Source organism: Bos javanicus, chromosome 15 (assembly GCF_032452875.1).
Source record: "Bos javanicus breed banteng chromosome 15, ARS-OSU_banteng_1.0, whole genome shotgun sequence".
NCBI lineage: Eukaryota > Metazoa > Chordata > Mammalia > Artiodactyla > Bovidae > Bos > Bos javanicus.
The window spans coordinates 81,589,517-81,616,236 of NC_083882.1; the positions used below are offsets into that span (position 1 = coordinate 81,589,517).

At 48.5% G+C, this 26,720-nt stretch overlaps 1 pseudogene; it reads right to left on the reverse strand.

Annotated features, from left to right (window-relative positions):
* Window positions 1-988: 988 nt before the first annotated feature.
* On the reverse strand, window positions 989-26,028 carry LOC133261122 (olfactory receptor 5J3-like; annotated as a pseudogene).
* Between the last annotated feature and the right edge of the window lie 692 nt (window positions 26,029-26,720).

A 26,720-nucleotide genomic window follows, 5' to 3' on the forward strand; every position in this document is an offset into this window, starting at 1 on the left:
AGAAGATTGTGCTGCCCCTGGTCTGAGGTTCCCTGGGAGTCATGATGAGCCACCAATAAGAGACTTGACTTGTGATCGTGGTGTAATTGAAATATCTGGTTTTGATGCGGATATCTTGACGCTGAAGTTTCACTCTCTCATCAGCTGTGTGGCTTCAGGAAGCTAATTCACTTTTACTGAGTCACATACCCTTCATTTGTAAAATGAGGTCATCTCCACACGGCTCCCTCACAAATGGTGGCAAAGATTCAATATGTGAATGGGTACTGATTTACTTTAAAGCTGCAGTGCTCTGCACCAAGTACGGTATTTGTGTTTCTCTCTTACTTCTACCACCTCCTCCAAAACCAGGCTGTTCTTGGTCAGATCAATTCTTCATGTGATTTGGAAGATGCTATGCTTTCCTGGTCCCATCACTTCATGGCAAATAGATGGGGAAACAGTGGAAACAGAGACAGAGTTATTTTTGGGGGGCTCCAAAATCACTGCAGATGGTGACTGCAGCCATGAAATTAAAAGACGCTTGCTCCTTGGAAGAAAAGCTATGACCAACCTAGACAGCTTATTAAAAAGCAGAGACATTACTTTGTCAACAAAGGTCCATGTAGTCAAAGCTATGGTTTTTCCAGTGGTCATGGATATATGTGAGAGTTGGACTATAAAGAAAGCTAAGCACCAAATTATTGATGCTTTTGAACTGTGGTGTTGGGGAAGACTCTTGAGAGTCCCTTGGACTGCAAGGAGATCCAATGAGTCCATCCTAAAGGAAATCAGTCTTGAATATTCATTGGAAGGACTGATGCTGAAGCTGAAACTCCAATCCTTTGGCCACATGAGGCGAAGAACTGACTCATTAGAAAAGACCCTGATGCTGGGAAAGACTGAAGGCGGGAGGAGAAGGGGACGCAGGATGAGATAGTTGGATAGCATCACCAACTCAATGGGCATGAGTTTAAGCAAGCTCCGGGAGTTGGTGATGGACAGGGAGGCCTGGCGTGCTGCAGTCCATGAGGTTGCAAATAGTTGAACATGACCGAGCGACTGAACTGACTGATGACTGAACTGACTGATGCCTTCTTCATTCCAACAGCCTTGCAGGGCTCAGCAGGGAAAGATATTGACCTGGAGCTTCCTCTGCAGGGCCTCCTTCACCTCCTTGTTGCGGAGGCTCTAGATGACGGGGGTGAGCACGGGGGTTATGATGGTGCAGCAGACAGACACGACCTGGCCACTGGTGTCATCGGTGGATCCATGAGGCTGGACGTAGGTGAAATCACGGTGCTGTGGAAGGTGGCAATGGCCAGGAAGTGGGAGGCACACGTGGAGAGGGCCTTCTCCTTCCCAGCTGCCAAGCGCATCCTCCCAATGGCCACCAAGACCAGGCTGTAGGAGGTGAGGACGAGGGCAGCAGGTAGATAGGTAGCCAGGGCAGAGAAGATATAGAGGACCACTCCTGCCATGGCTGTGTTGGCACAGGCCTGGTGGAGAAGGGGTTGGATGTCACAGAAGTAGTGCAGTACCTGGTTGGGCCCACAGAAAGGCAGGGCAAAGACATTCCTAGTCTCGATAGCAGAATTAGCACCACTGAAAGTGAGGAAGCAGCCACCAGCTGGAGACATGTGCCCTGGTCATGACGGAGCCGTAGTGGAGAGGTCGGCAGGTGGCCGTGCAGCGGTCGCAGGCCATGGAAGCCAGCAGGAAGCTCTCAGTTGCGGCGTGCATCACAAAGAAGGTCATCTGGACCACGCAGCCCTTGAAGGGGATGGACCTGTCAGAGGCCAGAAAGTCGACCAGCAGCCTGGGTGTGACCACAGAGGAGTAGCAGATATCAAGGAAAGAGAGGACGCTGAGAAAGAATCCACGGGACTGCAGAGGCGGGAGTCCATGAGGCTGAGCGCCACCATCCCCAGGTTGCCCACCACGGTCATGACATAGATGAGCAGCAAGCCTCCAGAGAGAAGCTTCTGGAGGTCTGGGTCATTGGAGAATCCCAGCAAGATGAGCCGGGTGACGGGGGTGTAGTTGCCAGCGGCAGGGCTGGTTCTCCAGGCGTCACCTGCAGAGATGGCAACTGAGCACCGTTCAGACAGTACTACTGAGCGTGCCCATCCGTGCACGTGCAAGGTGTGTTGAGGGGGAACGTCAAGTGAGTGTCTTCGTTTAGAAGAAGAAATGGGGGGCTTCCCTGGTGGTCCAGTGGCTAAGGCTTCATGTTTCCAAGGCAGGGGTTCCGGTTTGGGATCCTGGTCTGGGAACTAGATCCCACAGGCTGCCCCTAAGTGTGTGCTGCTGCAACTGAAGATCAGATACTCCTCACCGAAGACCTGGCACAGCCAGACAAATGAACAAATATTAAGAAAAAGAAATAATGGAAAATATCACATCACAGTGGATAGGACACGGGCGCTGCGGCCAGATAGACCTGTCTTAGTTTTGACTGTGCCGCTGACTCGTACTGTCTCTTTGGATAAGCTGTATTCGTGAGCCTTGTTTTTCTCATCTTTAAAGTAGGGAAAAGATGTCTACTTCTCAGGTGGCTTTTTGGTGGAAATGAAAATAAAATCTAAAACCTTTGAATGTGTGGGACACGGTAGGTTATCAATAAACATGAGGTCACTCCCCCCCTCTGTTGTGCGTATATCCACAAATAATGCTCATGAGTCTATTTGACGATGATTTCATTCTATTCTTTTTAAAAAAGTTATTTGGTGTTTATTTGGCTGCGCTGGGTCGTCGCGGTGCTCGGGTTTTGCTGGCTGTGATGAGTTGGGGCCTCCTCTCTCCTTGCGGGGTGTGGGCTTCTTAGGGCAGTGGCTTTGCTTCTTGCAGAGCTGGGCCCTAGGCACTGGGCTTCGTGGTTGTGGTGCGTGGGCTTAGGTGCCCTGTGGCATGTGGAATCTTCCTGAAGCAGGGGCTGAACCTGTGTCCCCTGCCTGCATGGGCAGGCGGATTCTTAACCTCTGGACCCCCAGTGAAGTCCTCATTCCGACGTTTAAAATCACGATGTCATTCACATATCGTAAAGTTCACTGTTTAAAGGCGTACAAACCAGTGGTTGTTTGTCTATTTATAACATTTCATAACCACCCCTAATGTTTAATTGCAGAGCACTTTCATCACCAAAGAAAGAAAACTCTGTTAACTATTACCAGTCACCTCCTGTTTTCCTCTTCCCCCAGCCCTTGGCAACGATTAATCCACTTTCTGGCTCTATGAATTCGCCTACTCTAGATGTTCCATGTCATAGGGTTCACACAATCTGTGGTCTTTGGGGCCTGCCTGCTTTCACTTCATCTTTGCAGGGCTCACCCGTGTGACGGCACGTATGACTATTCATCCTATGTGGTTCTTAAGCATCCTCCGGGCACCCCCCATCTATACCATAACCGTTTCGTCCTCTGAGAATCTACTGAGTTAAATGTCACCTCAGAGACCAGTCAGACTGTACATGGTGTGCTGGGGCTTCCTGGACGGTCCTCCAGGACGTTTCTCCCTAGGAGGACTGGAGAGGCCCAGGGTCCTCTCTTTCTTCCCCACACTTTCTTCTCTCTTCTGTTCCTCAAATCCTTCTTCGTTGAGAGTTTGGGCTAAAGTTCTGCAAACCAAGCCCAGGGGCACCTCACCAACCTCTTCATCCAAGCCTGGTGGCCTGTATCGAGGACATGGAGGGAAAAGCATTGAAGTTGACAGAAGAACATGCCACAGCCTCATCTTCGTCCCGCCTCCTGTGACGGGACGGGGGAGGAAGGAGGAGCCGTGGACAGGACCAAGGAGACCTGCTTCCTGGGTCTGGCTCTGTTGCCTGCTGGCTCGACTCTCTCTAGTTCTCTGATCCCTCGATAGCAAAATCAAGGTTGTGCATGAAAGATACCTGAAGTCAGGCCTGGTGCTGACAACCTGACTGCGACTCAGGGCTCCTTCCCGGAACTTCTTGCCTGGGTACAGATCTTGGCGCCAGCGCAGCCCCCACAGCACACAAAGAACCCACCCAGATGTGTCCAGGAAAAGGAGTCTCCATAGCTGACTGCAGGAGGCAACTTCAGGAGCGTCTGACCAGCTCACAAGGATCTATGTAAGTACCTTGTCCACTCACGGCGGTAATCCCTGGTAGACACGCTACACGTGAAGCGGCAGCTTCTGTGAAACCTCGTTAACATAAATGAATAAATGGGACAGAAGGCGTCTTGTTATGGTGATGTCATTTAATCCCCTGAGCTCCTTCTCAGTGCCGAGAATCACACAGTGATGTGTTTGCTTTTTAAAATTCATTTGTAACTGGAGGATCCTTGCTCTGCCACGTGGTTGTTTCTTCCGTACAACACGAGTCAGGCACAGGTTCCCACGCGCTGCCTCCGTCCTGAGCTTGCCCCTCCCCCCGCCCCATCCCAAGCTTCTAGGGGGTCGCAGAGCAGCAGTCAGCTGCTGCTTTTGAAAGACGCTCTCTCCATTTTGCGGAAAGATTCCCACCTGAGTTAAATATTTTTCTAGGCTTATATTCATGCATTTTATAAAATCAGTTTGTTTAAATAAAGTCATGAAAGTCATTTACGTTTTCAGCAGCTGTTTATGACTTTATTTTTCTGCCTGCGGTATCCTGGCTGTTCTGTGTGCTGGTGGAATGCCTTCTACTGGTAGGCGGGATATCTCCTCTTAGAAGTGGGATAAGGCAACTGTGGAAATGAACGTGAGGAAGCAGCACAGCGCTTGACTGCAGGTGCGCGTTCAGGGACGCTGTTTTCACAAGAGCGTGAATTGCGGTTCTGGAGACTTGTTCCTTTTGGCCCGTGAGCTCTTCGGAAAGTCTTCCCTCATCCCCAGAGGGACACCACCCCGGTCTGAAGACGGGAAGGGCTATCAGTTCCAGGAATCTTGTCTCTTGCCCTGCGGCCTCTCTTTCCTCCCCCAGCTGGTCTCCTGATTCTGGGATGTGAGGAATTCACTGGAACACCCTATGCCCTTCACAGAGCAACCTTCTGTTTATTGCAAAGGTTATGCTATGCATCGCTGGAAGTCAGGGTCCTGGCAGTGTGGCAGAATCCTATTGCGTGGCTGAGCCTTGAAGTCTAACCTGCGAAGTCGGCTTCCTGCCTGGGATCCTGTTTCTCCACCTGATGCCCCACGTATTTGTCATATGCACTCCTCCCTTTCTAACTTTCTTACTTTGGGGGTTTACTTTTGTCCAGATCCAAACGTCCATGAGCCTCTGATCCACAAAGAAAAGTAGCATTTTCCTTTTTCTCTCCTAGGAGGACAGCCTGATTCCTGGCCCACCCCACCCGCCACAAACCATCACATCCAGCCCTGTGCTTGGGCTGAACTTCATCCTGCTTCCCAGTAAAGGAGGTTTCCAGTGCTCTTCCCCAGCTCCCCACGTCTTACCATCTTCCCCAGTCCAGACAGACTATGCTCCCTACTAATTAGCTACTCCTGTCCCAAGTCCCAGATGAACGCTTGATTCCTTCCGAGGCACCTCTATCAATAATTCTCAAGGATGATCACCTTGACTGACAGCCTCAGAGATGCAGCCCGAGCTCCCAGTTAGTGAAGGGCCTCCAGATGTTCTCCACGAAGCCTGCAGAGTCCTCCCACAGCCCTGCTAGCTGCCCTCCCCTCCCCCAGCTGAACTCCCTTGCTGTGTGCAGCTGTAATCTGCGGGTGAGTCTGACTCACACAGATGCATGAAGTATTGTTGAACAGGGCTTGGTCAATGTTTCCATGGTTTTCTTCCCCCCCTGCTAGGTTGCTTTTTTTCCCCTATCACACTAACTTCTGAAAGCAGAGGCTGTTCTGAGTTTTGTATCAAGTGAACAGCAAATATTTGAACAATGACTGATACCAAAAGCTATTTGAACCATTCCCTTTGTTCAAAAGTATTTAAACAACTGTTCAAAATAGCATAAAGCCAGGCCTTGGTCATTTAGGATCTTCAAATATTGCTGAGAGAGAAACTGACCCTGTGACCCTGGAGTGAAGTTGGGGGGTGCCCACTCAGCAGGAGGAAGCATTGGAGAGGCCGTGAGGGCTTCAGAAAGTTGAGGAGGGGGACGGGGCTGGACCCTGAAAACTGAGGGAGGTGGAGCTCGATGGAGGAGATGGTAACAGGTGACAGCCTGGGGAGGGAGCTCACCGCTTCGGCAAGCATTCACGTGGCCAAAAGCATGTGAGGAGAGTCGGGGGACCTGGCGTTGGGGAGCCTCAGTCTCCTCAGTTCCTGCGAGGGAGCAAGACAGCGTGTGTCAGTGACTCAGCACATGTCTGGAAGCAGGGTAGACACTCGATGCGCGATAACTTTCACCTAGCCCCAAGTTACATTCTGAACATGGGACACTGGGCGAGCTTTCTGGGGATCCCTGAATGCAGTGGGGTCTCAGGAAATGCTTACAGCCTGGCAGAGTAGGGGGTGGGGTGCATCCAGATTTGGGGGAGAGGAAGGAGGAGAGAACAGGCGACCTCAGCTCTCTGAACCAGCTCTGGTGGGGGAACTCAGTAGGGCTTCCGATGGACAATCACCCACCTCAGCGGGCAGTGCTTCCACCTGGCACAGCTCCAGTGGGAACTCAGGATCCTCCCCACCAGGCACGCGGGTGTTCCAGGACTCACGTCCACTCCAGCCTGTGTCTTTGGGCTTCTCTCTAGAGCTGTTCCTGGACTCAGAGCTGATGGCAGGCACCCGGCTCAGGGGAACAGGGAGCGGCCCTCAGGACTGAAGCCGAGGCCGCCTCCGCTCCTGCCAGTTCATCAGCTGGCTCTGCCCCTCATGACCCCAGGTGCTGTGGCGGCTCAGAGCTCAGGGAGGCCCTGAAACACACCGGGCCCACATCCTCTCCTGGGACTGCGGGAGGGTCAGTCTCAGGGCAGAAGGGATGATGCCCTGCAGAATCTGGTCACTTGGTCTGGTCTTGAGGCAGAGGAAGTTAGGGTCTCCTTGAGGAGCTGGTGCTGGTGGTTCCACCTTGGCTGCAGGGAGACTCAGAAGGAGAGGTGGGAGCCGTCCAGCCTCCTCCCTGGACTCTGAATTCTGGGTGAAGGGATTGTTGTCTTGCCCCTGTGGGGGCTTTCTGGAATCTGGAGGCCAGTTTTCCCAGCTATTCTACTGAAGGGCCCAGGGGACCTTGGCTGGACACTGAGGACCTTCCCTGGGCTCCAACCCTGCAGGACGAGTCGGTGACGCTGAGCCCCACGGAGAGTGAGTCTAGGGCGGGTCAGACCAGGCTAAGCCCCTTTCCTAGATGGACCTTTGTTGGCAAAGTAATGTCTCTGCTTTTTAATATGCTGTTTAGGCTGGTCATACCTTTTCTTCCAAGGAGCAAGTATCTTTTAATTTCATGGCTGTAGTCACCAACTGCAGTGATTTTGGGGCCCCCAAAATGAAATCTGTCACTGTTTCCACTGTTTCCCCATCTACTTGCCATGAAGTGATGCAGCCAGATGTCATGATCTTTGTTTTCTGAATGTTGTTTCAAACCAACTTTTTCACTCTCCTGTTTCACTGTTATGTGTAATTTACTATAATAATAATAAAAAATGAATGCAAGGGTAATGGAACCTCACTTCCATGCTTGTCCTGAGAATAAACAGCGTTACTTACGAAAGCCCTGCCTCGGGCACAGCAGACACTCAGTAAAGTACAGCTACTGCTTGTTTCTTCCTCTGCTTCACCCTCATTTCGTTCATTATCTTCTTCATCTTCTGTTGACTTGTGTTAATTTCCAGGTTCAGGGTCTCTGTTGTTCAGGGTCCCCCCCAAATCATATACCAAAGCCTCAATCTTCTATAAGGAGATAGTGTCATTAGGGAGATAGTCAAGGATCCAGGTTAAAAGAATTCATAAGGATAGCACCCTAATCTGATTGGAATGATGTTTCTTATTTATTTGTTATTTTTTGGCCACTCTGTGCAATATGCTGGATCTTAGTTCCCTGACCGGAGATCGAACCTGTTCCCCGCTGCAGTGGAAGTGCAGAGTCCTAACCACTGGGCCTCCAGGCAATTCCCAGGAATAGTTTTTTTGCAGAAAGAGGAAGAGGCAGCAAGCCTGTCTTTCTCTCCCTGTGTGTCTGCAGACACAGCAGAGGCCATGGGAAGATGTGGCAGGAAGTTGACTGTCTACAGGCCAGGAAGAGAGAGGCTTCCCCAGAAACTGACGGCCGGCACCTGGGTTTGGCATCCAGCCTCCAAAACCGTGAGGGAGTACATTCCTGTTGTTTCAGTGCCTGACTCTGTGGTGCTTTTCACGGCAGCCCTGGCAGGCTGACACTCTGCCTGCGGGCACGGTGGTGCGGCCAGCTCTCCCCACGGGCACCGCTTCCCAAGCCGCACCAGGGATTTGCCTTCCTCAGCTCAGCCGCTTTTATCCTGCCGTTGCTGGGCACTTAGAAAGTTCAAATTTATCTTAGTGTTAGCTTGAGGAAAACATGATTGAGGGAAAATCTGCTATAAAAACAAATTACCTTGTGGGTTCCTGAGACAAACATGATATGTTTGGAAAGTCGGTATAATTGCTCTCTCCCCACAGATGCTGATAACCACGTGTTGCCTGTAAATTACACAAGTGCACATGGAGCAATGGAGGCACGCCTGTGGGTGGTGTGGATTGTCCAGACTGCCTGAGCCCAAAGGAGCCAATTTACATGCAAGTGTGGAGAGAATGAGATAGAAAGAGCATGACTTCTGCAATTATTAAATAGGTTAAGACAACCTAGATTCATCACTTTTACAAGTTGTATAACCTTGAGTCAGTTGCCTTTGCAAAACAGGGATAAAGTACTTACCCAAGAGGGTGATGCTGAAGATTGACATGAGACAATGTTTGCCAAATGTGGATAAACTCATTGTCTTCCTTCTCTGTTTTGAAATGAAATCAATCAAGCAGATGTTTTCTTACAGACCTTGTGCTCGGAGGCATGGACTGCAGCCCACCAGCCTCCTCTGTCGATGGACTTCTCTCACCAAGACGACTGGAGTGGGTTGCCCTGTCTTCCTCCCGGGGACTAAACCTACGTCTCTTACATCTCCCGCATTGGCAGGCGTGCTCTTCACCCCGAGCGCCACCTGGGAAGCCCTTTTATAGACCTACAGAGTGTAAAGCAGAGGAGAGGAATGACCAACTGTCTCCCAGGAAGTAAATATACAAAGAAGAGTAAGCTCATGTCAGAGGATGGCAAATTTAGGGGAAAAGATTGAAGGGAAGAGGGCTTAGTTCTTAGGAGGGGCTTAGAAACACAATCTACTGAATTAAATGGAATTATTAAATGAGTGAACGGTTTACTTTTGAGCAACACAGGGGTTTGGAGTGCCTGCTGTCTGCACAGCTGAAAATTCGAGTGTAACTTTACAGTCAGCTTTCTGTACCTGTGGTTCTGCATCCGTGGATTCATCTGTGACCTGGACGGATTTTGTGTCTATATTTGAACTGTTTTCTCTATGGAGGAAAAATGAAAGCTTTCTCTTATCCCACTTTGAGTATTTTCTCTCTTTCCATATTCAAATCCATTTTTATAAATGTGGATTTATCCAATTTTATAAATTCCTACATGTGTGTAGGAATTTATTTTTTAATTCATTTGATATCTGTCAGTTAAATATCTATCATTTACAAAAAACTGCATGTGGTTTCTTTGTCTTAGATAAGTCCTTGTTGATATCTGAAGGAAGCAGGAATGGGTACCTGTTAGGAACTGTACAAAGGACTCTAGGAACTCATCAAATTAACATAGGCAAAACATTTCTTTTTTTATTGGCCATGCCATGCAGCTTGTGGATCTTAGTTCCCCGACCAGGGGATCCATGGCTTCCTCTGTGTAAGCACAGAGTCTTAACCACTGGACCACCACATTGCACTCCTAATGTGCAAATATAACATGTGCAAATTAAAAATATCACTATGAAGATAAATTTGTTATCTTTGTTTCACCTAAAATTCTGTGGTCCACACTAATGTGGCCTTGGAAATAACTTAAACCAGGCTTAAATCCAGGCTCTGATATGTATTAATTGTGTAGCCTTGGAAAAATTACCTTGTGTCTTTGACTTCCAGGTTCCTCATTTGTAAAGGAGGGTTGAAGAGTCTTGCTTGCAAGAAATGTCAAAGAACCAATTGAAATACAGCACATGAAGTGTGAAGACTGGTTTGGTGCCTGGCACAAAGTGTGCCTCAGTTAGTGAGAACTTAATTGATTAGAGATGGCAATTTAGATTCACTAATTTCCAAATATGGTTTGGTTTGAATGGAAACAAAGACAAAAAGGGTAACCCATCTGATTCCGTCGTAGCGGACTAGATTTTCCTTGGGATAGTAAGAGCTGGTATCTCCAAGGTGGTGTCAGAAATCATGAGAGTAGCCGGCCGAAGATTGGTGAACGGCTGTGACTGGTACATTATGATTGGAATGAAGGAGAGAAAGGCGAATGTGAGGCAGAACTGGAACCAGATACTGCATCCAGCTTCTGAGTGGCCTGGAGGGAGCGCTGTCCAGTCCCAGGGTGCTGAAATGACCCCGAGCTGCATACAGCACATGGCAAGGAGTTTTGTCTGAACCTATCTCTGCTTCCTAAAGATCACCTCTCAGGCACCCCTCCTCCCCTCCCCCTTTTTCACAGTCTGTAACCCCAGCCTCCTACCTCCAGCTCCCTTTCTCACTCACACCACCTCTCACCCCTCACCGCTTCTCTTCTAGCCAGCGGATCGCTAACCTTCCTGCAAATAAAGCTCACTGAAGCTGACGTGCTTCATTCCAGGATGGAGCTGCGTGTGGGAAGTAGATGCAGTGAGCCTTTGAGAGCTGATGACTACAAAACACTCTCTCCCCCAGTCACAAATAGCCGCCGGTGTTAATGTGGCTTGATTACAACCTCAAGGACTGACGACGCTGAGGATGATGTTTTTCCGAAACATGGTTGTAGCTGCCTGTTCCTCTGGCTGACCTTTCAGCTCCGTCTCCCATGGTTCTCAGCGTGGATGCTCGGGTCTCCATCCATTCAGCTGTTGCATGTGACGTTCTGCTCTGCTTCCTGTCTTGTTCTTGTTCCTTAAGCTTAGGATAGCTTTCTTTCTTCTCCAATTAAGATGTATCTTTCCTATATTTAAATGTCCAATTTAAGATTCTCTCCCTCCATGGGGAATATAGCCAATATTTTATAATACCTACAAATGGAAAGTAATCTTTAACATTTATATAAAAAATAAGCTGAAAAATCCCCCTCCTCTAGATCACCTGAACTGAAAGCCATATTCCTTTCTTCTGAAATCCTACAGCATTTTCACCATGGACATGCACTTAGCCCTTGGTTTATAAACTACCTTAAGCTCATTTTGAAAATCACTAAACATGTGGCAGTATTGCCTCTTCAGCCAAACTCTAGGCACCTTGAAGGGCAGGGAGCAAAGTGTCTGCATGTTCTGTGTTTTATATATTTTGTTCCAAACACTGACGCAGGATATGCTGTAAAAGTGAAGTTGCTCAGTCGTGTCCAACTCTTGTGACTGCATGGACTGCAGCCCGCCAGGCTCCTCTGTCCATGAGATTCACTGGGCAAGGACACTGGAGTGGGTTTTCATCCTCTTCTTCAGGGGATCTTCCTGACCCAGGGATTGAACCCGTGTCTCCCGCGTCTCCTCCACTGGCATAAACCACCTGGGAAGCCCACCATGTACCTAGCATCCTGGCCAATGCTCCTGCTGGGAGGGAACAGATGACCCATGGCTCCACATTTCTGTGGATCCTAGGAAGCTGTGGGGAAATTTTCTACGACCTTTTTATCAGGGTCATCTCTATGCTTGTATCTTCTCTTATGCTTCCTTTTGTGGCTGGCCCCTCCCACGGCTCTCTTTTCCTATCCTCTCTTTATCTTCTGCCTATTCACCACGATGTGATCTTTCAAGAAATGTTAAGATCCTGGGGTAGTTTCTTTGGAAATACTGAGGGCAAAGAAAATGATGACTCTCTGTTTGGAGACCATATATAAACACAGAAGAAACCTCGAAGATTACACATCTAACTCGGTCGTGCAAAAAGAGATGCTAAGGGCCAGATGGGGAAGAAGTGTTTCAACTTAATCACCTGATTAAATAGCTACTGAGGGTGAGGTTAACAGTCAATAATTTTGCACCATAAGTCCCAGGAGAACATTTCCAGGGACCAACACTCAACTATGCAAAATAAAAGGACTGTAACAATTTGAGCTGGTGTGGATGTCATATTTACATATCATTTGCATACACCTACATCAACCCCGCCCTGCAATCTCTTCTTGGTTATTTCTGAAGTGAGAATGTATCATTGCTTCCCTTGTTTGTCATTTTTAGTGTTTCATTTCTCTATTCCTTTTCACCCACTCACAGTCTTTGGCCCAGATCCCCTGCAGCGTTCAAGGGGAAAAAGTATTCACAGAACATTAAAATTAAACTTCAGACAAGTGTGTTTCTCTGACCATCTGGCCCCCTCTAGAGCAGCCACTTCTCGAAGACAGGGGCTCTTGGCCTCAATATTCCACCCAGAACCCAGAAAATGGGGATGCTCAGTGAGGCCCAAGCTGAAGAGGTGGATGGTTGCAGGCAGAGCCAGTCAGGGGTGGTTGGGACACAGCGTGACAAGGATTTGAATGCAAGACTATATATTCCGTGAGGACAGGGAGTTTCTTCCTTATCACATTACCTCCAAGACTTAGTCGAGCTTCAGATACAGAGTAGACCATAAACATATGGGGAATACATGAATGTATGAAGTTACATAAAAAGTTTTATATACTTCAGATCAGATCAGATCAGTCACTCAGTCATGTCCGACTCTTTGCGACCCCATGAATCGCAGCACGCCAGGCCTCCCTGTCCATCACCAACTCCCGGAGTTCACCCAGACTCCGTCCATCGAGTCAGTGATGCCATCCAGCCATCTCATCCTCTGTCGTCCCCTTCTCCTCTTGCCCCCAAGCCCTCCCAGCATCAGAGTCTTTTCCAATGAGTCAACTCTTCGCATGAGGTGGCCAAAGTACTGGAGTTTCAGCTTTAGCATCATTCCTTCCAAAGAAATCCCAGGGCTCATCTCCTTCAGAATGGACTGGTTGGATCTCCTTGCAGTCCAACGGACTCTCAAGAGTCTTCTCCAATACCACAGTTCAAAAGCATCCATTCTTTGGCGCTCAGCCTTCTTCACAGTCCAACTCTCACATCCATACATGACCACTGGAAAAACCATAGCCTTGACTAGACGAACCTTTGTTGGCAAAGTAATGTCTCTGCCTTTGAATATGCTATTTGGTTGGTCTTAACTTTCCTTCCAAGGAGTAAGCATCTTTTAATTTCACGGCTGCAGTCACCATCTGCAGTGATTTTGGAGCCCAGAAAAATAAAGTCTGACGCTTTTTCCACTGTTTCCCCATCTATTTCCCATGAAGTGATGGGACTGGATGCCATGATCTTCATTTTCTGAATGTTGAGCTTTAAGCCAGCTTTTTCACTCTCCACTTTCACTTTCATCAAGAGGCTTTTTAGTTCCTCTTCACTTTCTGCCGTAAGGGTGGTGTCATCTGCATATCATATCTGAGGTTATTGATATTTCTCCCAGCAGTCCTGATTCCAGCTTGTGTTTCTTCCAGTCCAGCATTTCTCATGATGTACTCAGGTAAGGGTAAAAAGCCAGGTATCAATTAGTTGTCTACTGAATATGTATTTAGTAGTGAAATCATAACTTTTCATTCTTTTAGAAGCTTCACAGTCTTCCTGTCGCTTGCTCTCTCACAGGTTTCAGGGAAAGTGCCATGTGAAGTCTTAAGTGTTACACAAGTGAGGTACATTGTTATTTCAGCACAATTAATTGATTTTTAGAACAAATATTCTCAGCCCTAGATTATATTTCTGGGAGTCAGAGTTACAAAATTTAACCTTAAGAACTTATTAGAAAGGAGTGACAGATAAAGAACTTAATAAAGACATTTAAGTGCATGTACACACTGCTATATATAAAATAGATAGCTAATAAGGTCCTGCTGTACAGCACAGAGAACTCTACCCCGTACTCTGTGATGACCTATATGGGAAAATAATTTTAAAAAGAGTGGATATATATATATATATATATATATATATATATATATACCCTGGAGGAGGGCATGGCAGCCCACTCCAATATTCTTTCCTGGAGAATCCAGAGGAGCCTGGTGGGCTACAGTCCATGGGGTCGAAAGCAGCTGGACACAACTGAAGTGACTTAGCATGCACACACGTGTATGTATTCATATGCACGCATATACAGAATTGCCATACAGCAGAAACAACGTTGTAAATCAAGTATATTCCAAAAAAAATTAATAAAAATATACATTTAAGTGCAGGCCTAGAGAATCCAATCTGAGCCATCTTAAACTAAAGAGGAGAATTTATTATTAGATTCCAGACCTATTCCATGGAACTGGTGGTGGTTCTGAAGCAGGTACACAAATCCTGAGAGTCCTCCTTTCAAGAGGTTAGGCTTAGTCCCCCTCCCCTGGAGCCTGGGCTGGACCTAGGGTGACTCACTCCCGATAAACAGAAAGCAGAAGCAGTGATGACGTGTGACTTCTGAGACGTGGTCATTGCGTTAGCTTCAGGGCTGCTGTAAGGGGTACCAGAAACCGGGTGACCGAAACAGCAAAAGCGTATGTCTCATGGTTTTGGAGAAGTCAGAGGAGCCCGAGCCCTGGGTGTTGGCATGTTGTTCCCTTCTGGGGGCTGTGAGAGGAGCTTTTGCTTCCCCAGTGCTGGTGGGCTGGCCACACTTCTCCCCCGGGTTCTACCCGTTTCGGCCTTCACTGTCACACAGCAATTCTCTTTTATGCATGTCTGGGTCCAAAGTTCCCTACTTTTTTTTTTTTTGAAACAGGGAAACGTTTATTACAGGGCCATATAAAGAGGTGGATGGCTCATGCCTTAAGAATCCGAAGATTACTGAAAGCTTTCCGCCCAGCCTTTTTAGAGGAAAGGTGAGGATGGGGCGTGGTTATGCAGTCACACAGTCGTGTCTGACTCTTTGTGATCCCATGGACTGTAGCCCGCCAGGCTCCTCCGTCCATGGGATTCTCCAGGCAAGAATACTGGAGTGGGTTGCCATTTCCTTCTCCAGGGGACCTTCCCAACCCAAGGATCAAACCCGGGTCTCCTGCATTGTAGGCGGATTCTTTTCCATCTGAGCCAAACATCTTGGTGTCAAATCTTTTTTTTTTTTCCCTCTGAGTCTTTCCTGATGAACCTATTTGCATGGCAGCAAACGGTGAGGAGATACTCTTGGTCCAAGGTAAGGAACAGCGGCTGCCCTTTGCTGGAGCAGCCGTGAAGAGATACCCCACAGGTATCTCTAGCCCAAGGGAAGAGAAACCCAAGTAAGAAGGTAGATGTTGCAAGAGGGCATCAGAGGGCACACACACTGAAACCATATTCACAGGAAACTAGTCAATCTAATCACACTAGGACCACGGCCTTGTCTAACTCAATGAAACTAAACCATGCCCGTGGGGCAACCCAAGACAGGCGGGTCATGGTGGAGAGATCTGACAGAATGTGGTCCACTGGAGAAGGGAATGGCAAACCACTTCAGTATTCTTGATTGAGAACCCCATGAACAGTATGAAAAGGCAAAATGATAGGATACTGAAAGAGGAACTCCCGAGGTCAGTAGGTGCCCAATATGCTACTGGAGATCAGTGGAGAAATAACTCCAGAAAGAATGAAGGGATGGAGCCAAAGCAAAAACAATACCCAGCTGTGGATGTGACTGGTGATAGAAGCAAGGTCCAATGCTGTAAAGAGCAATATTGCATCAGTTCAGTTCAGTCGCTCAGTCATGTCCGACTCTTTGCGACCCCATGAATCACAGCACGCCAGACCTCCCTGTCCATCACCAACTCCCGGAGTTCACCCAGACTCACGTCCATCAAGTCAGTGATGCCATCCAACCATCTCATCCTCTGTCGTCCCCTTCTCCTCCTGCCCCCAATCCCTCCCAACATCAGAGTCTTTTCCAATGAGTCAGCTCTTCGCATGAGGTGGCCAAAGTACTGGAGTTTCAGCTTTAGCATCATTCCTTCCAAAGAAATCCCAGGGCTCATCTCCTTCAGAATGGACTGGTTGGATCTCCTTGCAGTCCAACGGACTCTCAAGAGTCTTCTCCAATACCACAGTTCAAAAGCATCCATTCTTCGGTGCTCAGCCTTCTTCACAGTCCAACTCTCACATCCATACATGACCACTGGAAAAACCATAGCCTTGACTACACAAACCTTTGTTGGCAAAGTAATGTCTCTGCTTTTGAATATGCTATCTAGGTTGGTCATAACTTTCCTTCCAAGGAGTAAGTGTCTTTTAATTTCATGGCTGCAGTCACCATCTGTAGTGATTTTGGAGCCCAGAAAAATAAAGTCTGACACCGTTTCCACTGTTTCCCCATCTATTTCCCATGAAGTGATGGGACCGGATGCCATAATCTTCGTTTTCTGAATGTTGAGCTTTAAGCCAACTTTTCACTCTCCACTTTCACTTTCATCAAGAGGCTTTCGAGTTCCTCTTCACTTTCTGCCATAAGGGTGGTGTCATCTGCATATTTGAGGTTATTGATATTTCTCCCGGCAGTCTTGATTCCAGCTTGTGTTTCTTCCAGTCCAGCGTTTCTCATGATGTACTCTGCATATAAGTTAAATAAACAGGGTGACAATATACAGCCTTGACAAACTCCTTTTCCTGTTTGGAACCAGCAAACACTAGTCATTAGTAAATATATAACCTTCCCATGGGAGAAAAAGTTAGTTTCTCAGTTGGCGTCTTCTTTTAATAGACTAATAAAACTTATTAGGTATTGACTCAAATACTGCTTCAATTCATACTATATAGCTAGATAAAAATAATTTTAAATGAATAAAAGCAATGAAGTAAAAGGAAAATGAAGTAAAGGGAAAAGAGTTAGAACCAGACATAGAACAATGGACTGGCTCCAAATTGGGAAAGGAGTACGTCAAAGCTGTATTTTGTCACCCAGTTTATTTAACTTATATGCAGAGTACATCATGTGAAATGCCAAGCTGAATGAAGCACACATTGGAATCAAGATTGCAGGGAGAAATATCAATAACCTCAGATAGGCAGATGACACCACCCTTATGGCAGAAAGTGAAGAGGAACTAAAAAGCCTCTTGATGAAAGTGAAAGAGGAGAGTGAAAAGTTGGCTTAAAGCTCAACATTCAGAAAATGAAGATTATGGCATCCGGTCCCATCACTTCATGGGAAATAGATGGGGAAACAGTGGAAACGGTGTCAGACTTTATTTTTCTGGGCTCCAAAATCACTGCAGATGGTGACTGTAGCCATGAAATTAAAAGATACTTACTCCTTGGAAGGAAAGTTATGACCAACCTAGATAGCATATTCAAAAGCAGAGACATTACTTTGCCAACAAAGGTTTGTGTAGTCAAGGCTATGGTTTTTCCTGTGGTCATGTATGGATGTGAGAGTTGGACTGTGAAGAAGGCTGAGTGCCGAAGAATGGATGCTTTTGAACTGTGGTGTTGGAGAAGACTCTTGAGAGTCCGTTGGACTGCAAGGAGATCCAACCAGTCCATTCTGAAGGAGATGAGCCCTGGGATTTCTTTGGAAGGAATGATGCTAAAGCTGAAACTCCAGTACTTTGGCCACCTCATGCGAAGAGCTGACTCATTGGAAAAGACTCTGATGTTGGGAGGGATTGGGGGCAGGAGGAGAAGGGGACGACAGAGGATGAGATGGTTGGATGGCATCACTGACTTGATGGACGTGAGTCTGGGTGAACTCCGGGAGTTGGTGATGGACAGGGAGGCCTGGTGTGCTGCGATTCATGGGGTTGCAAAGAGTCAGACATGACTGAGCGGCTGATCTGATCTGATCTGATCTGTGAGTATATTCTCTGTGCATTTCAGGCCCATGTGCATGTGAGTGCTGTGGCCACAGGAGTGCAGTCATCTGAGTTCTGACTCCGCACCGTCATGCCTAATGCTGGGAGAGCTGGCAGAATGGGTGATGTCCTGAAAGCTGTTCTCCACTGGGATGAATACCAATGTGTGCCAAGTCACTTCAGTTGTGTCCAACTCTTTGCGACCCTATGGACTGTAGCTGCCAGACTTCTCTGTCCATGGGATTCTCCAGGTGAGAATACTGGAGTCTGTTGCCATGCCGTCCTTCATGGGATCTTCCCCACCCAGGGATCAAACCAGTGTCTCTTATGTCTCCCGCATTGGCAGGTGGGTTCTTCACCACTACGGCCACCTGGGAAGTCCTGGAATGACTACCAATAACTGAACTAAATGCCAGGCTATTTAGAAATCATAAGAATATATGCAATAAACCCAAGCAGAGTGTATTCCCATCTCAACCACCCCTTAGCTGGGTCTCACATTCAGCAGACACTCTACAGCTGCAGAAAGGTACAGGGATGCGGGGGAAATCAAGGTGGAAAGAGGCAGTGGTTTTAGCCAATTGCGGCTAAAAATACCTTCTTTCTAAAACTTTACAAAAAGACATCTGATGATGTGAGCACATAGCTACGGCCTTCCCAGGGCCTTGGGAGAGTCCTGGCAGGTAAGGAGCTCTGAAGCCTTGGTGTGTCACCCTCCTGGAAAATTTGTCTCTGGGCAGAGTTTTATATTAATAGAACACAGTGATTGCTGGAAGCTTAACCTGGTGGGTGGGGCAAGTGTTTCCTGAGAAAATAAAAAACCCATGAGGATAGATAATTATAACATACAGTGAGACAAGTTGGGGTGGACTAAGAGAGCAGAAATGTGGAAGTGGAGGTTTGACTCAAACTCGCAGAGTTGATATGAGGGATTGCTTACTGTGGGAAAGGACGTCTGGGTGAGTGGGAAGAATCTTCCAGGCGGATACATAGTATATGTGAAGGGAGGAGGTGTAAGAGACCGTGGCTGATTTGGGGGGCACAGCAGATATTGCAGGGATGTTAGCGTGAAGGGCATGAAGATGGGGTTGCTTGAGAGGCGACCCAGGAAATCAACTAGGTCATGTCACGCAGGGCCTTTCGAGTCATGCTATGTCTTCTTTGGACTCTACTCTGAAGGAAGTGGGGCATCAGTGAAGGGTTTTCAGCAGGGACTTTGGACGGTCAGATTTGCATAAGCCTAACACAACCCTGAATATTCACTGAAAGGGCTGATGCTGAAGCTGAAGCTCCCGTACTTTGGCCACCTGATGTGAAGTGCTGACTCATTAGAAAAGACCCTGATGCTGGGAAAGATCGAAGGCAAAAGGAGAAGGGGGCGACAGAGGATGAGATGGTTGGATAGCATCATCGACTCAATGGACATGAGTCTGAGCAAACTCTGGGAGATAGTGGAGGACAGAGGAGCCTGGCGTGCTGCAGTCCATGGGGCCACAAAGAGTCAGACAGGACTTAGCGACTGAAAAACAACAACAACAAAACTACAGCACTTGAAGTCAGTATGGGAGACTTAGCTGTATTAGAAGAAAACTTTCCACAGATAATTTAGTGATCCGATAGACTTTTATTCAGTGACAGCATCTAGTCTAGCAGACTGGGAAGAGCTCTGAAGAGCTATGCAATGCGAGAGATTTTTACAGGCCAATGTGAGTAGGAACAAGGAAGTTAAACTGGGCATTTGGTTTTTGTTTGATTTTTTGCAGATTGCATTTCATTATAGTTATTCCAGGAGAAGGAAATGGCAACCCACCCCAGTATTCTTGCCTAGAGAACCCCTTGGACAGAGGAGACTGGCAGGCTACAGTCTGCCTATTGGGGTTGCAAAGAGTTGGCCATGACTGAGCAACTGAACATAGTTAATTACAACATATTGAATAAAAATTCCTGTGCTATATGGTTAAAAAAGTTAGAAAACAAAACGAAACTGGGCACTTGCTGATTGGGTAAAGCAGGGTTGTTTCCTTACACAGAGAAAAGTGAAGTCTTGGATGCTGATCAGGTGACTTGTGCTGAGTAGGCAAGCAGTGTTGGGTGGACCGGGGCTTCCTTTTCTGGGGGAGCAGAGAAATTTAGTTAAGTTTTGCTTTGTTGATATGGGGCTTAGCATGAGTCCATTTTGGGTTTATTGTGGTTACTTTAACAGAGGAGACTGGAACCCCTTTCTATCTCAAACACAGAAATGCAGGGGGAAAAAAGCCCTAATAAAATAATTTGAAAGATATGATTGAACTCAAATCTCAGGAAAGGAAATCCCTGAGAGCCAGAACTGAAGAGAACTCCTAAACATGGGGAAGGGAGTGGAACTTGAACCATGGCCCCAGTGGAAGGGGACTGGATTAGGGTCTGTAGGGTTGGGGCTCGGAGAAGGCAATGGCACCCCACTCCAGTACTCTTGCCTGGAAAATCCCATGGACGGAGGAGCCTGGTAGGCTGCAGTCCATGGGGTCGCTAAGAGTTGGACACAACTGAGCAACTTCACTTTCACTTTCCACTTTCCTGCATTGGAGAAGGAAATGGCAACCCACTCCAGTGTTCTTGCCTGGAGAATCCCAGGGACGGGGGAGCCTGGTGGGTTGCCGTCTATGGGGTCGCACAGAGTCAGACACAACTGAAGCGACTTAGCAGCAGCAGCAGGGTTGGGACTGGGCTTGAATGATCAGACACGTTGTGGGGTTGTCTGGGCCACAGACTTGGCGCAGGCAGGATGCAGTGACTGACTTCGGGAGTCATAAATCCAGCTGTCCACCCAAGCCTCTGTGTGAAGGGTCAGGACTCTAGAGGACTGTAGGTGATGGATCATTCCTTCCTTAGCTTCTGACATGGAGACCTCTCAGAGACCTCCCTCCTCTCCCAGCATGTGGGCTGAATTTGCCTCCTCGTACAACACTTTTATACCTTTTTTTTTTGGCTGTGCTGGGTCTTCGCTGAAGCACAAGGGCTCCTCTTTAGTTGCAGTGTGAGGGCTGAGTTCCCTGACGACATGTGGGATCTCAGTTCCTGGACAATGATCATCAGTGATCGAACCTTTGCTCCCTGCGTTGGAAGGCAGATTCTTAACCACTGGACCACCAGCAAAGTCCCTTCATCCATGTATTAATGGAGATCTTACTATATGTCAGAGATCATGTACTAGGGGTTCAAAGATTAGAAAGAAGAAAAAAATAAACACCTTTAGATCTGCTGAATGATTATCTGGAACATATCCAGTGAAAAAATGTTTGGGAACTTTTGGAATTTCTTTTCCTGAGCTGGTCTTTTTTTGTTGTTTTGTTTCTGTGGGTTCCAGCGTCCTCCTGTTGATGACTGTCAGCAACTGCTCTGGCAGGAGGAGATGAACGTGTGTCCTTCTACTCCGCCATCTTGAACTGGAAGCTGCGATCCCCCTTAGCTGGTCTTGGCCTCAGCCGTTTTCCCGTCTTTTTCCATCCAAGGCCCTGCAGGACCTGTGAACAGTGATGAGTAGATTTCAGGAGGTGTATCCTGGCAGAACAGGTACAAGCGAGGGAGAGTCCCACTCACTGAGCGTGCTCATTTGCTTCGGTGGTGTCTGACTCTTTGCAACCTTATGGACTGTAGCCCACCAGGCTCCTCTGTCCATGGGATTCTCCAGCCAAGAATACTGAACTGGGTTGCCATGCCCTCCTCCAGGGGGTCTTCTGGACCCAGGGATCAAACCCAAGTCTCTTATGTCTGCTGCACTGGCAGGCGTGTTCTTTACCACTAGTGCCGCCTGGGAAGTGGTTATAAGTTTCCAACAAGGGCCCCTCTCCTATGTCTGGTACCTTAACCAGGAATGTGTCCCTCAGGCTTGGGACTTCATCAACTGAACTGAGGCTCTCCGCTCCACTGAGCGCGACCTCTGTCTAGCAGCAAGCAGATGTGGCTGAAGGGCTGGTGAACCGACGATGACACACAGGGCCAGGTCTGAGGGCCTCTTGGGTCTTCAGTCTCGAGTTGGGCGAGCAATGAGCACAGCAAGCTTCTGCGGAGAAGCAGGGTGTGTGTAGGCCAGGTGGAATTCGCTGACGGCTGGGGGAAAGTCCGTGTGCAGGGTGGGGTTAGTGTAATGTACGCCCTGAGGATTTAGAACTTTCTTCCTTTCGAGGGGTGTGGCGTGGAACGTTTGAGGTCCACCTCTTGGAAAAGGACCCAATGGACAACCCGCAGCCTGCTTTGTTTATGTGCCCAGGAGCGGACGCTGTGTTGGATGGGACGGGGGCCCCTTGAAATGGGCATCTTGTTCTCTAAATTACGAATATCTACTTGGAGACTGGATTTCCTCACTGTGTTGCTAAGATCGTGGCCTCTGGAAGCTCTCTGGTTCCGGGAGAGGGGCAGGGGGCAACCTCAACCTCTGAAAGAAAACCTGGTCCTGCCATGGCTAGTATGGAAGTCGCTAGCCAACGTGGCTGTTGAGCCCTTGAAAGACGGCTGGTCCAAACTGAAATATAAGAGAAAGATACACTTCAGATGGATGTAGAAGACTTCCTGTGGGAAAAAAGAATAGAACATAGCTTATTACTAATTTTAAAACATTGATTACATGTTGAAGTGACTATTGACATATTGGGTTAAGTAAAATATATTTTTGAAATTAATTTTGCCTGTTTAATTTTTTTTTAAATGTGACGTACCACCAGGAAAGGTAAATAACATGTGTGACCTGTGTTTGTGGCTTGCGTGGTGTTTCTGTTGGACGATGCTGCCTCAGTCTGTCAGGACCTTTGGTTACGATAGGATCTGAACTCCTGAGTCGCTTCTTGGTTCTTCCTCTCCTCCCTGCCCTCTGAGAATTTGATGTTTCTCCGTGATCACCACTTCCTCCTTCTCATCTATGAATCTGAAGGAAGCAGCCGTAAGCCCTTAAATGTGATAAGGAGATAACCTTCAGGAATTGCTCGGAAGAAGCAGCTACGAGGGAGGGGATAGGGAGGACTGAGACCCAGCCCTGCTTTCTGTAGAAGGAAAGGAAGGTGAGGAGGGAAGTCCTCTAAGCCTAGTGGTCCCAACCAGGTGCCTTCCTTCGTCCCCCGGGGGACATTTTGAAACAACTGGGGACATCTTTTAGCTTCCCTGGTGGCTCAGATGGTAAAGAATCTGCTTGCCAATGCAGGAGAAGCAGGGTCGATCCCTGCATCAGGAAGATCTCCTGGAGAAGAAAATGACAACCCGCTCCAGGATTCTTGCCCAGAGAACTCCACGCACAGATGAGCCTGGCAGGCTACAGTCCGTGGGGTTGCAAGAGCGTCGGACACAGTGTAGCAACTGAACAGCAACAGCAAGGAGACGTCTTTTGTTGTCACACCTGGTGAGGTGGGGATGCTACCAACATCTTAAGGCAGAGGCCAGGGATACTGTGAAATGTTCTACAGCACACGGGAAAGCTCCCCCGCCCCCCACCAAAGAATCATCCGGCCCCAAGTGTTGATACTGTGAAGGTTGTGAGACCCTCACCTGCCTCGGAAAGGCCTTGGATACCCGAGGACCAGGGACAGGAAAAGAGGCTGCGGACCCTGAGACTGCAGGGAGCCTGCCCCACCCTCTCCCATTCCCTGGCTCTTTCTTTTTATGAAAAATTTATTTATTTTTAATCAGAGGGTCATTGCCTTACAATGCTGTGTTGGTCTCTGCCATACATTGACATGAATCAGCCATAGGAATAACATGTCCCCTCCCTCTTGAACCTGCTCCCCACCTCCGTCTGCACCCCATACCTCCAGGTAGCTGCAGAGCACTGGGTTGAGTTCCCTGCCTCATACAGCACATTCCCACCGGCTGTTTATTTTACAGATGGTAGTGCGTATGTTTCAGCTGCTCTCCCTGGCTCTTTCTTCCTCCTTGGTGACTCATGGCCCTTCCCCTGTACTCCGAGCCTGTCTGAACTCATCCTGGTGGAGAGAGAAGAAGTTCTCCTTCTCGGGTGTGACTCACAGGCCCCGAGCTTCAGGCAGAGACCTCTCCCTACAAGAGATAAGCCCTCTCGGGGAGAGAGCTAGAAGGGGATTGATCCGGGGGAGGTGGTCAGTGGCCACTCTCTTTCCCTTACCTTGCTGGTCTTTTTTTTTTTTTCTCCCTTCTTGTTTCCAGTTCCCTCTGCAGCTGCCCTGAACTCACCAGCAGCTCCCAGTGAGACCTGACTCTACCAGAATCCTTGGACAGGTAGCTGGCTGTCAGAGTTGCTGGGCTGAGAAGGAAGCTGGTGGAAGCTGCTGCTGCTACTGCTAAGTCGCTTCAGTCATGTCCGACTCTGTGCGACCCCATAGTCGGCAGCCCACCAGGCTCCCCCGTCCCTGGGATTCTCTAGGCAAGAACACTGAAGTGGGTTGCCATTTCCTTCTCCAACGCATGAAAGTGAAAAGTGAAAGTGAAGTCGCTTAGTTGTGTCCGACTCTTCTCGACCCCATGGACTGCAGCCCACCAGGCTCCTCCATCCATGGGATTTGCCAGGCAAAAGTATTGGAGTGGGGTGCCATTGCCTTCTCCAGAAGCAGCTGGCAGAAGCAGGCAGGGTTTTCTCATAGAGAAGAAACCTGTGAATTTGCCTCTGGATTTCTTAGAGCTCTCCAGGGTCTGCAGCTGGGACCGGTGCTGCTGGGGCTTGGACAGTCCATCCTGTAACGTGGACGAGAGCCAACCAGTCATCCCGAAGGAGATCAGTCCTGAACTAGGGCTTGGACAGTCCATTCTGTAACGTGGACGAGAGCCAACCAGTCCATCCTAAAGGAGATCAGTCCTGAACTAGGGCTTGGACAGTCCATTCTGTAACGTGGACGAGAGCCAACCAGTCATCCTGAAGGAGTCAGTCCTGAACTAGGGCTTGGACAGGTCCATTCTGTAACGTGGACGAGAGCCAACCAGTCCATCCTAAAGGAGATCAGTCCTGAACATTCACTGGAAGGACTGATGCTGAAGCTGAAACTCCAATACTCTGACCACCGGATGTGAAGAACTGACTCATTGGAAAAGACCCTGATGCTGGGAAAGATTGAGGGCAGGAGAAGGGGATGACAGAGGATGAGATGGTTGGATGGCATCACCAACTTTATGAACATGAGCTTGAGTAAACTCCAGGAGTTGGTGATGGACAGGGAGGCCTGGCGTGCTGCAGTCCATGGGGTCGCAAAGAGTCGGACACGACTGAGTAACTGAACTGAACTGAACGGATTCTGTAACTTTCCCACCAGATGTCATGGAGCCCTGATTCCAAACCCCAGCTCTAAAAGGCAAACTCCTTGCCCTCAGAGAATTTACTGTCTAGCTGGGGAACATGAAATGTGTATGCTTAAAATGATCTAAAAGGCTTTAAAGGGGAGCTTTAAGGCAGCAGAGAGCCAGGGTTCAGAGTGACCATGGGGTTGCCGGAGCTGAAAACACCTGGGCTCTGGGGCCAGCTTTGGCTGTGTCCTTTAGTACTAAAGGGCCAGAGCTGAAAACACCTGGGCTCTGGGGCCAGCTTTGGCTGTGTCCTTTAGCACTAAAGGTAGCACTAGTATTACCAGAAGAGTGTGGTGAGGTCCGGCTGCTTGTCGCTCAAAAGCCAATCAGCAGGCCGGGTTCATGGGAAGAAAAGTTTGCTTTATTTCAGATGCTGGCAGCTGGTGGAGGGGAGGGTGGTGGACATCTGTCTGAGGGTTGACTCTCCCCCCACTGGCAACCAGAGGGTCAGAGCTTTTACAGACAGAAGGAGGGGGCTACATGCAGAAACAGCACAGTCAGCTCTGACAGTCATCTTCAGATCGGTCATCGGGTGCCTGGCCAGCGTCAGACCTTGTCTGTTTGATGTACAGTTAATCTTCAGTTCCAGCCTTCCCAGGCGGCTCAAAAGAATCTGCCTCCCATGCAGGAGATCCCGGTTCGATCCCTGGGTCAGGAAGATCCCCTGGAGGAGGAAATAGCAACTCACTCCAGTATTCGTGCCTGAAGAATCCCATGGACAGGGGCGTCTGGCGGGCTACAGTCCGGGGTCGCAGGGACTCAGACACGACTGAAGCGACTGAGCACAGCTGTCAGTTCCAAGGTCCATTTGTTCCCATTTCTCGGAGGCCAGTTCTCGGAACTGCCCTGGGTGCAGTCCGGTCATCGCGTAGTTAACTTCTCCCCCTGGTGTTTCAGTATTGATAAGACAGCTCATGGGACATGGCTCAGAATATGATCTGTAACCCTTGAGAAAGAACTAAAGTCCTTGACTTTGCTTAATGACTACATTGTTATTATTTAGTCTCCTTTGACTGTTTTTCTTTGTTTCTGCCTTTCTCACTTCTCTGATTAAGCTTACTGACTAAGTGCTTCCACAAAAGACAGGCAGAGGACCTGAGGGGGCTGCGGGAGGGGCAAGAACGGTGATGTCCTGCGTTTCACTAAAACCTAGGAATAAACGAGACTCTGCTCTCTGCTCCCGCTGCCCGCACACAGCTGGGCAGAGTCCTCCCGAGGAGGACCGCTGGGGGTTTCCAGATTGCTGTCTGCTGGAAAATGGCTCACAGATGCGGCTTGCCGATCTGGAGGTGAGGAGTCCCAGCTCCCCACAGAAGCACGCAGCCCTGTAACTTGTAGCAGTGGCCTTGGGCGTAAGCTGGAGGCATCCTCCCGGCTCTGTTCTTGGGAGAAGGGTTCCTGCAGTTCTCCCGCCTTCTGACAGGAGCTGTGATGTACTGTGCGTCTATTACGGGTCAGGTACTGTGTGGGCACTTTGCTGTTTTACTCTATTTGTCAAGCAATAAGCAGTAGCTGAACATCCTCTCTGTACTGAACACTGGGGCAGAGGCTGGGTGA